Genomic DNA, 8,697 nt, shown 5'->3' with positions numbered 1-8,697 from the left:
AGGAGCTCCTCGGCCCAAGCCCCCTTTGCATCTTGAATCCTTTTCTTCAATCCGGCCAGTATGACGTTATTGACTTCTTCTGCTTGCCCATTTGCTTGTGGGTGCTCAATTGAGGTGAACTGATACTTGATCTTCATACTGCCTACCAAATTTCTGAATGTAGAGTCGGTGAACTGGATACCATTATCCGGGGTGATGGAATGGAAAATCCATATCTGGTGATGATATTTTTGTAGAGGAATTTTCGACTTCTCTGAACTATGATTGTGGCTAAGGAAAGGCCCAAACATTAGAAAAAGGTGGTCTCCGACTTGCCTTACGTTTGGGAGCCGCCATCCGAGTTGTGTATGTGAAAGAATGAGGGGGTGGTACCTGCAAAGACACTCTGATGCCTAAGTTAGCAAGGGGGTAAGTAGGTTTTGAATATATTGGAACTTAGGTTTACTTGAGTGTGTCAGTGTATTTATAGGTGATGATCCAATAACCACCGTTGGAGTAGTTTCACTTCTAAATGTGGATAACCGTCTCTTTATCTTAGAGTTTTTGAGATATCTCTTCTAGAAGTGGGTGAGAGGTTTTAGGGGACAATTACTTATATGTATAAGTGTTTCCTGCCAGCTCATGTCGAATCTGACCTCTTTGAGGAGGTCGGGTAAGCGGTAAAGGCCATTTTTGTATTAGGAATTTTTTTTACTTACTTGGACCTGGACCAAAGTGTTGAATCAGTGCATAAACAACATTAATAGCTGATTTTAATGTATAAATAATATTTTTAAAATATTAGGATTAAAAGGTGAACGTGAGTAAAAATATATCTATAAATTTCCATAAGAATATCAAATGCCACACATATATTTTTGGGTGAATTTTCACAAGACGGGTAAAAAGAGAGATATAATTAAATAACAGAATTTGGTTTTAGTTGGTTAAAAAAAATCTATTTCGGGTGAATTTTCACAAGACGGGTAAAAAGAGAGATATAATTAACTAACATAATTCAATTTTAGTTGGTTAAAAAAAATCTATTTCCTCCACTGCTACTTTAGTTGGACTTGCAGATGGTTGGGAAGAAGAAAAGAAGATCTAATGCATGGAAGAGGAAATAGTTTATCTTTAATCATGACCTAAACTTGATTTGGTTTATTTCAGATGATTAGACTTCGGCATCTTAGGTTTGATCTTTCTCTTTCTTTCTTCTTTTGTGAATGGCATGAGGAAGAAGCTTTTTCTCTTTCTCTTTCTTACTTTTCTGAAATTTTGATTTGACTAAGATAACAGAGAGGAGAACGTTGCTTTGGTTGGAACAAGATGGAGGGAATTGCTTTTCTGAAATCAGATCGGGCTTGGGTTGGATAGTAATATGCTTGGCCCGTTTTGATTTCTTAGTCTTCTTGCTTTGCTTTTCCTTGGGCTCTTAATTTTTCTTTCAGCCCAACATTCTTGCTAATTACATTTCATTTCATTTGGGCTATTGAATTTTGGCCTGCAACAATAAATAATTAGTAATAAGTAATTATAATTAATCAACACTAATTATTTATTTTGCCCAAAAATAATGTTTGTCATCACTTAATTAATTTAGTTAATTTCTTAACTTAACAATCTCCCCCTTGATGACAAACATAATTTAAGCAATAATCAAAAGGAAATGAATTTGAGTAAGGTTTAGAAACTCCCTTTGATTTTTGTCATTTACTTTTATGTTGCTCCCCCTTTCCTTTTCAGACTTAGCTCCCCCTGGATTTGTACTTTTCTCTTTGTTCCTGTTTATATATGCTTATATGGGACCAAACAGATGCTATATATTAACCGAAGAAGCAGCAAACAGTGATAGTTTTAATGGCCAAAATAGAGCTTTAACTCATCAGGATCAGGGTCAATATAGCAACATATTATAAAGCAAGTTTCCAACCATATTCACAACAGTTCACAATATTTGCAAACATTTGCTTAAAAACTGCAGCAGTCAAGCAAAATCCACAAATATAGTAAACAAAAGCAACTTTGGTCAATTTATCATTCAGCACATTTAGCTATTGCACCTATTACTCCCCCTTTTGTCATCAAGAGTAGAGAAATAACTGTTAGCAACAAAAATAGTGACTTGTACCCTGCAGAAAAGAGTTAGATCACAGTTTAAAGAACCAACCAAATTACCAAAATATGCAGCAGTATCTAGAGTTATTACAGTCATCCAAAATGAAACTGTTAAACAGTAGTAAAAGAAACAAAAGTCAAGAGATAAAACAGAAAGTAGCATCATTTTTTATGAGATAATTCTTAGGCATCAGAATCATTCCCCTCCGAAACAGCTTCTTCTTCATCCTCAGTGGCCTGATCTTCATTCTGGTTCAGATTATCAATGAACTTCATAAATACAGCCATTCTATCCCTTGATTTTCGGAGGAAATTCTCATGCTTGCTAGCTAGCTTCCTCTGTTCTTTGCTCATGGCAATCATATGATTGGATTGGGAGACAAACTCTTGGACCACATCCTTGACAACATTCAACAGAGTGGATTGTTTCCCGGTAGAGATGAAAGTACCCTCGGTGGACGGAGGAGGAGAGTCATCCGGGATGTACTCTTCATCATCATCATCTAGAACCACTCTCTCAGATCGAGTTGGTACTTTTTGCTGTTTCACTGAACCATCCCCTTTTAGGTATGAATGTCTTGTTTTCATAATCCTCATTTGACAGGTCAACACCAAAATGCTCAAATATGCAAGCTAAAAACATGCCATAAGGTAGTGCTTTATCTTTCTCACTTCTCACAGAATCAAACATGTATCTAGCCATCAAATAGGCGAAAGAGATTTCTGTTTTAGTGATTAGGGCATACAAAACAAGTATGTCCGTGTAAGAAACCCGTTGATATGAACCACTTTGAGGAAGTAAAATGTGGTTGACAATACGGTGCAACTGAGCACGTTCATATCCTAGGGCTTTGTGAGTGGGTGTGATGCCATTAATTAAGGAAACATGTTCACAGATGTGAGCCAAAGCATCATGATAAGAGATACCAACTTCTTCATCCCACTTTACAGATGTATAAGCGCACGGCCCAACATCAATGTACTTCAAAGAATCACTGATGGTTTCATTATTTAAAATAATGTCTCTGCCCTTAACATAAGAGTGCACACTTCCTTCATGGTAAGTCATGTTTGCATAAAATTATTCGACTAACAGAGGATACACAGGTTTTTTCATTTTGAAAAGATGATTCCAGTCTAAAAATTCCAAATTTTCAACAAAAGGAAAACCTTTCTTTTTCAAGCTAGGTAAATCCACAAGAAAAGAGGGACACAGAGTACGATACTTAATAACTCCATCATAAAAGTCGTGGTTCATGGCTGATGTGAAACGATGAGGGTTATAGTTTGAGTGAGATGTCATGAAGTGTGATTTGTGAGTAAAAGGATCAATGTCGGGTTCTCTAACAGATTTGAGAGGGAGATGAGGGTTACCTCATTGAGAGTGCACAGGAACCGACCTGGATTTGGGTTGTGTTGGTTCGGGAATAGGTTCCTCAGGCGCCGGACGTTTGCCCTTGGAGGAGCTAGGCTTCGCAGAACTAGGTTTTGAGGAGCCTGGCTTGGAAGTTGTGGCCTTCGGTGGTGGTGTCGGCTTGGCAGGGGTAAGGTACCTTGGCGTAGTCTTGGTCCGCGCCATGGGAGTAGTGCGAGGAGGAGAGGTAGGAGGAGAAGGTGAGGGAGTAAAAGTGGTGTCTTGAGAACGAGTTGATGCTCTAGGATATCATGGAAGTTTATGGATTTTCTCACGCGGTGCTCTTTTAGTAATAACTTTCTTGCCCATTTTGGTTAGATTTAGGCTTTTGATGGAAGAGAGGCAGTGGAGTGAGAGGGAAGAAACCGAAGGGTTTGAGGAGAAGTTATGGAGGGAAGAGAGGGAGTGTTGGTAACCGTACCCAAAAGTGGATTTCCAAAACCATGCAACTACATCACCTTTTGAAATGACATGAAAAGACCTGACCTCATAAAAGAAAGATTTGATTTGATTTAAAAATTAAAACAAGAAATTAATTTTAAATTTTGAAAAACCAAAAATTCAAACTGAAAAATCTTTGGATCATAAACATTTAATGAAAAAGAAAAACTTTAAAAAAATTAAGGCGCATAGCCCAACAAAAATATCAACCAAACAAAAATGTATCATTCATATTTGGGCCCTGAGGTGATTTGGTTTTAGTGAAACACATAGGGCTACCCAGATCTGATTTGAGGTTGGTCCAGATCAATTATTCACTTGAAACAAGCCCAGAACACGCTAACTTGATGGAAACGTTCATCACTTACCCAGAATTGTCTCATACCTGTTTATGAGACAAAAAAAGCTCCAGCAAATACATCAGCATTTTTCAAATAAAGAATCATAACTCAAAATTCCTAGACAAGTCCTGAGCATGCAGAATCTGTCCTCAGCTAATGGTTTTGTGAAAATGTCTGCTAATTGCTCCTCAGATTTAACAAATTGAATACTAATATCCCCCTTTTGGACATGTTCTCTTATTGAGTGAAATTTCACTTCAATATGCTTAGTCCTAGAGTGCAAAACTGGATTTTTAGAAATATCGATGGCACTCATACTATCACACATCAAGGGAATATTTTTAGCATTTAATTTGTAATCAGCAAGTTGTGTTTTTAACCATAAAAGTTGAGAACAACAAGAAGAAGCAGCTATATACTCAGCCTCTGCAATAGATAAGGCCACTGTTGGTTGCTTCTTACTTGACCAAACATTTAAGGACTTCCCAAGAAAATAACATAGGCCTGAAGTGCTCTTTCTATCAACTCTATCACTAGCAAAATCTGCATCACAATAACCAACTACAAAAAAATCATCAATCTTAGGATACCAAAGACCAAAATTGGATGTGTCATGAACATATCTAATGATCCTTTTAACTGTTGAAAGATGTGACTCTTTAGGTTTGGATTGAAACCTTGAGCACAATCCAACACTTTGCACAATGTCGGGTCTAGAGGATGTTAAGTACATAAGAGACCCAATCATTCCTCTATACCTAGTCTCATCTACATCTTTCTCAGTCTCTCCCTTATCTAATTTAGAATTAGGATGCATGGGAGTTCCCATGGGTTTGGCATTTTCCATACCAAATTTCTTAACTAATTCCTTTGCATACTTCTCTTGATGAATGAAAATACCATTTTTAGTTTGTTTAATTTGCAGCTCAAGGAAAAAATTAAGTTCACCCATCATACTCATGTCAAATTCACTTGTCATGAGTTTTCCAAATTCAGAACAAAGGGATTCATTTGCTGATCCAAAAATAATGTCATCAACATATATTTGGACTAGAATTAAAGAATCATTAGAATTCTTGATAAATAGAGTTGTGTCTGTGGTGCCTCTTTAAAAACCATTTTTCAAAAGAAAAGAACTAAGTCTCTCATACGAAACTCTAGGAGCTTGTCTTAAACCGTAGAGAGCTTTAGATAATTTGAAAACATGATCAAAATGCTCCTTATTTTCAAAACCAGGAGGCTGCTCCACATACACTTCTCTATCTATCACACTATTTAAAAATGCACATTTCACATCCATTTGATATAATTTAAAACCACAAAATGCAGTATAGGCTAAGAGAAGTCTTATGGCTTCCATTCGGGCAACAGGGGCAAAGGATTCATCAAAGTATATTCCTTCTTCTTGGTCATATCCTTGTGCCACAAGCCTTGCCTTGTTTCTTGCAATGCTCCCATCTTCTCCTAACTTGTTCTGAAATATCCACTTGGTGTCGGTCACTTTCTTTCCACTTGGCCTTGGAACCAAAGTCTACACTTGGTTCTTCTCAAACTCAAGAAGTTCTTCCTCCATTGCTTTAACCCAAGAAGGGTCACTAAGGGCTTCCTTGACATTTTAAGGCTCTACTTGTGAGAGGAGGGCAATGTTAGATTCTTTATTTGCCTTTCTAGTGGATGACCGAGTTCTAACTCCTTGAAAGACGTCCCCAATGACAAATTTCTCTGGATAATTCTTCAAGAATCTCCATTCACGAGGTCTGGTGGACTTTGAGGCAGATTCAGTTACCAAGGGATTTTGGGTGCTGCTGGCTTCAGGATCTCCTTCAGATTCATGAGACAAAATTGAATTGTCTCTCGAATTTTTAGCAACTGTAGTTTCTGGGTAAGGTTGAGCAGAATTTTCTTTTTCTTGATTTTGCCCACTTTCAACGACCTCTTTAGCTTGATTTCCTGCATCACAATCTTCCAAAATGCTTTGTACCAAATTAGTATCACAAAAAGTAACATGTATGGACTCCTCAATAATCCTAGCATCTTTGTACCAAAATGCTTTGCTAGTTGTGGAATATCCTACAAACAAACACTCATAAGCCTTTGGATCAAATTTACCCAAATTATCCTTGTTATTTAAAACAAAACATTTGCATCCAAAGATGTGTAAGTAGTCTAAGTTTGGTGGGTAGCCTTTCCAAAGTTCATAAGGGGTTTTCTTCAAAAATTTTCTTATGATTGTTCTAGTCAAAATGTGGCAAGCCGTGTTAACCGCTTCAGCCCAAAGGAATTTTGGAACATTGCTCTCACAAAGCATAGCTCTTGTCATCTCTTGTATGCTTTTATTTCTCCTTTCCACCATACCATTTTGTTGTGTGTCCTTGGACAAGAGAAGTTGTGAGATATTCCAAATTCCTCATAAAAGGATTCAAATAAATTATTTTCAAATTCAGTTCCATGATCACTTCTTATAGAAGATATTTTCATATCCTTTTCATTTTGAATTTTCTTGCAAAAAGGTTCAAAGGCCGAAAAGGCTTCATTTTTGTGTGCGAGAAATAAAACTCAACCAAACCTAGTATAGTCATCCACAATTACCAAACCATAATATTTACCACCTAGGCTTTGAGTTCTTGTTGGACCAAATAAATTAATGTGTAGCAACTCAAGTGGTCTTTTAGTAGAGATGTCTTCCTTTGGTTTAAAAGAACTTTTTGTTTGTTTTCCTATTTGGCAAGCATCACAAGTGATGTCTTTGTCAAACTTTATCAACGGAAGACCTCTTACTAATTCTTTCTTTACAAGTTTGTTTATTTGAAACATACTTGCATGGCCCAATCTCTTGTGCCATAACCACTTTTCAGATTCTTTAGAGTGAAGACAAGCTACATTTTGATCCTTTAGTTCATCAAGAGTAAGTCCATACATATTATTAAAATGCTTGGCAACAAACATCACTTCATTTTTCTTTTCATTCACAACACGGCATTCAGATCTTTTGGAAGTTACTAAATATCCTAAATCACACGGCTGACTTATACTCAAAAGATTGTGTTTCAAACTACATACTAAAAGTACCTCATCAATGAAAGTTGATTGCTCATTACCTACTTTTCCAACATCAATATTTTACCTTTACCATCATCTCCAAAGGTCACAAAACCTCCATCATACTTGTTTAGTTAGATGAAGTAGGTTGACCTTCCAGTCATGTGCCTTGAACATCCACTATCCATGTACCACATGTCCTTTTTGTTCTTGGATGCTAGGCAAATCTGCATGATGAGTTTTAAGTAGCCTTAGGTATCCAAATTAATTTGGATCCTTTGAAGTTAATCCAACTTGGTTGCCCAAGTGCATTGAAATCACAAACAATATTGTAAACTTTGTTTCCTACAACTCTCTTTTCAATGAAGCATTGTGCATATGAGTGACCAAATTTCCTGCAATTAACACAATGATTTTTTGATGTGTGTTGCTGAAATTGAGGTGAGTTATGTTGCTTGAAATGATTAAATGGTTGAAATTTTCTGGTTTTTGGAGGAGATGGATTTCTTTTGACAAACTGATTTTTGATATAATCATTCCTCTTTGCAAAAATATTTTCACCAGAATTTTTGAAACTCTTTGGATTTTTCGAAAATGAGGTTTTGTTGTAGAAAAATGGTTTTTTGAAAGCAGCCTCATTTTTCGAAAAGTATCCCAAACCTTGCCTGTTTGAGGTAAGTTTGGTTCTTGGTGAAGTTTTAGTTTCGCTTGTGTGAACTTCATCAAATTTCTCCTCGTGTGGTAACATACCCAATACCAGATTTGTTAGGTGTGTTTTTTGTATTTGATGAAGAGGCCACAAACTTTATAGAGGAAATGTCAGAAACTGCATCTTTCTTGGCTATTTAGCCTAAACCAGAATTTTCAAACAGTGGTCTTTGACTTGCAAGTCGTTTGTCCAAGTTACTTGAACCTTGAGCAAATTTTGCTAAGTCACCATTCAGCCTTTTAATCTTATCATTTAATCTTTCATTTTCAGCAATTAATTCATGAGAAGGATCCATAATGTGCTTTCCTTTTAATTTTTCAAGTTTAGATTTTAAAAATCTGTTTTCTTCAATAATGTCTAACGCACATTCAGTTTCCTTCACTTTTTCTTTCAAAAAATCATTTTCAGCTCTTAACACATCTCTTTCAGATCTGCATTCATTGTATTTATCTAGCAACTTTGATGTATTTAAGGTGAGATCATCAATAATAGCATGTAAATCATCTATGGTCAAATCATAGTAGTTTACCTCATCAAGATTATTGTTTCCAGCCATAAAACAATCTTTGTCTTCACCTTCAGATTCTTCTTCTTCATTTGAGTCATTCTCAAGATCCTCCCAAACTGCCATGAGTACTCTCTTTCTTTCCTTCTTT

The sequence above is a fragment of the Arachis hypogaea genome, chromosome 9 (genome assembly GCF_003086295.3).
Source record: "Arachis hypogaea cultivar Tifrunner chromosome 9, arahy.Tifrunner.gnm2.J5K5, whole genome shotgun sequence".
NCBI lineage: Eukaryota > Viridiplantae > Streptophyta > Magnoliopsida > Fabales > Fabaceae > Arachis > Arachis hypogaea.
Note: the sequence above shows the minus strand (reverse complement) of the source record.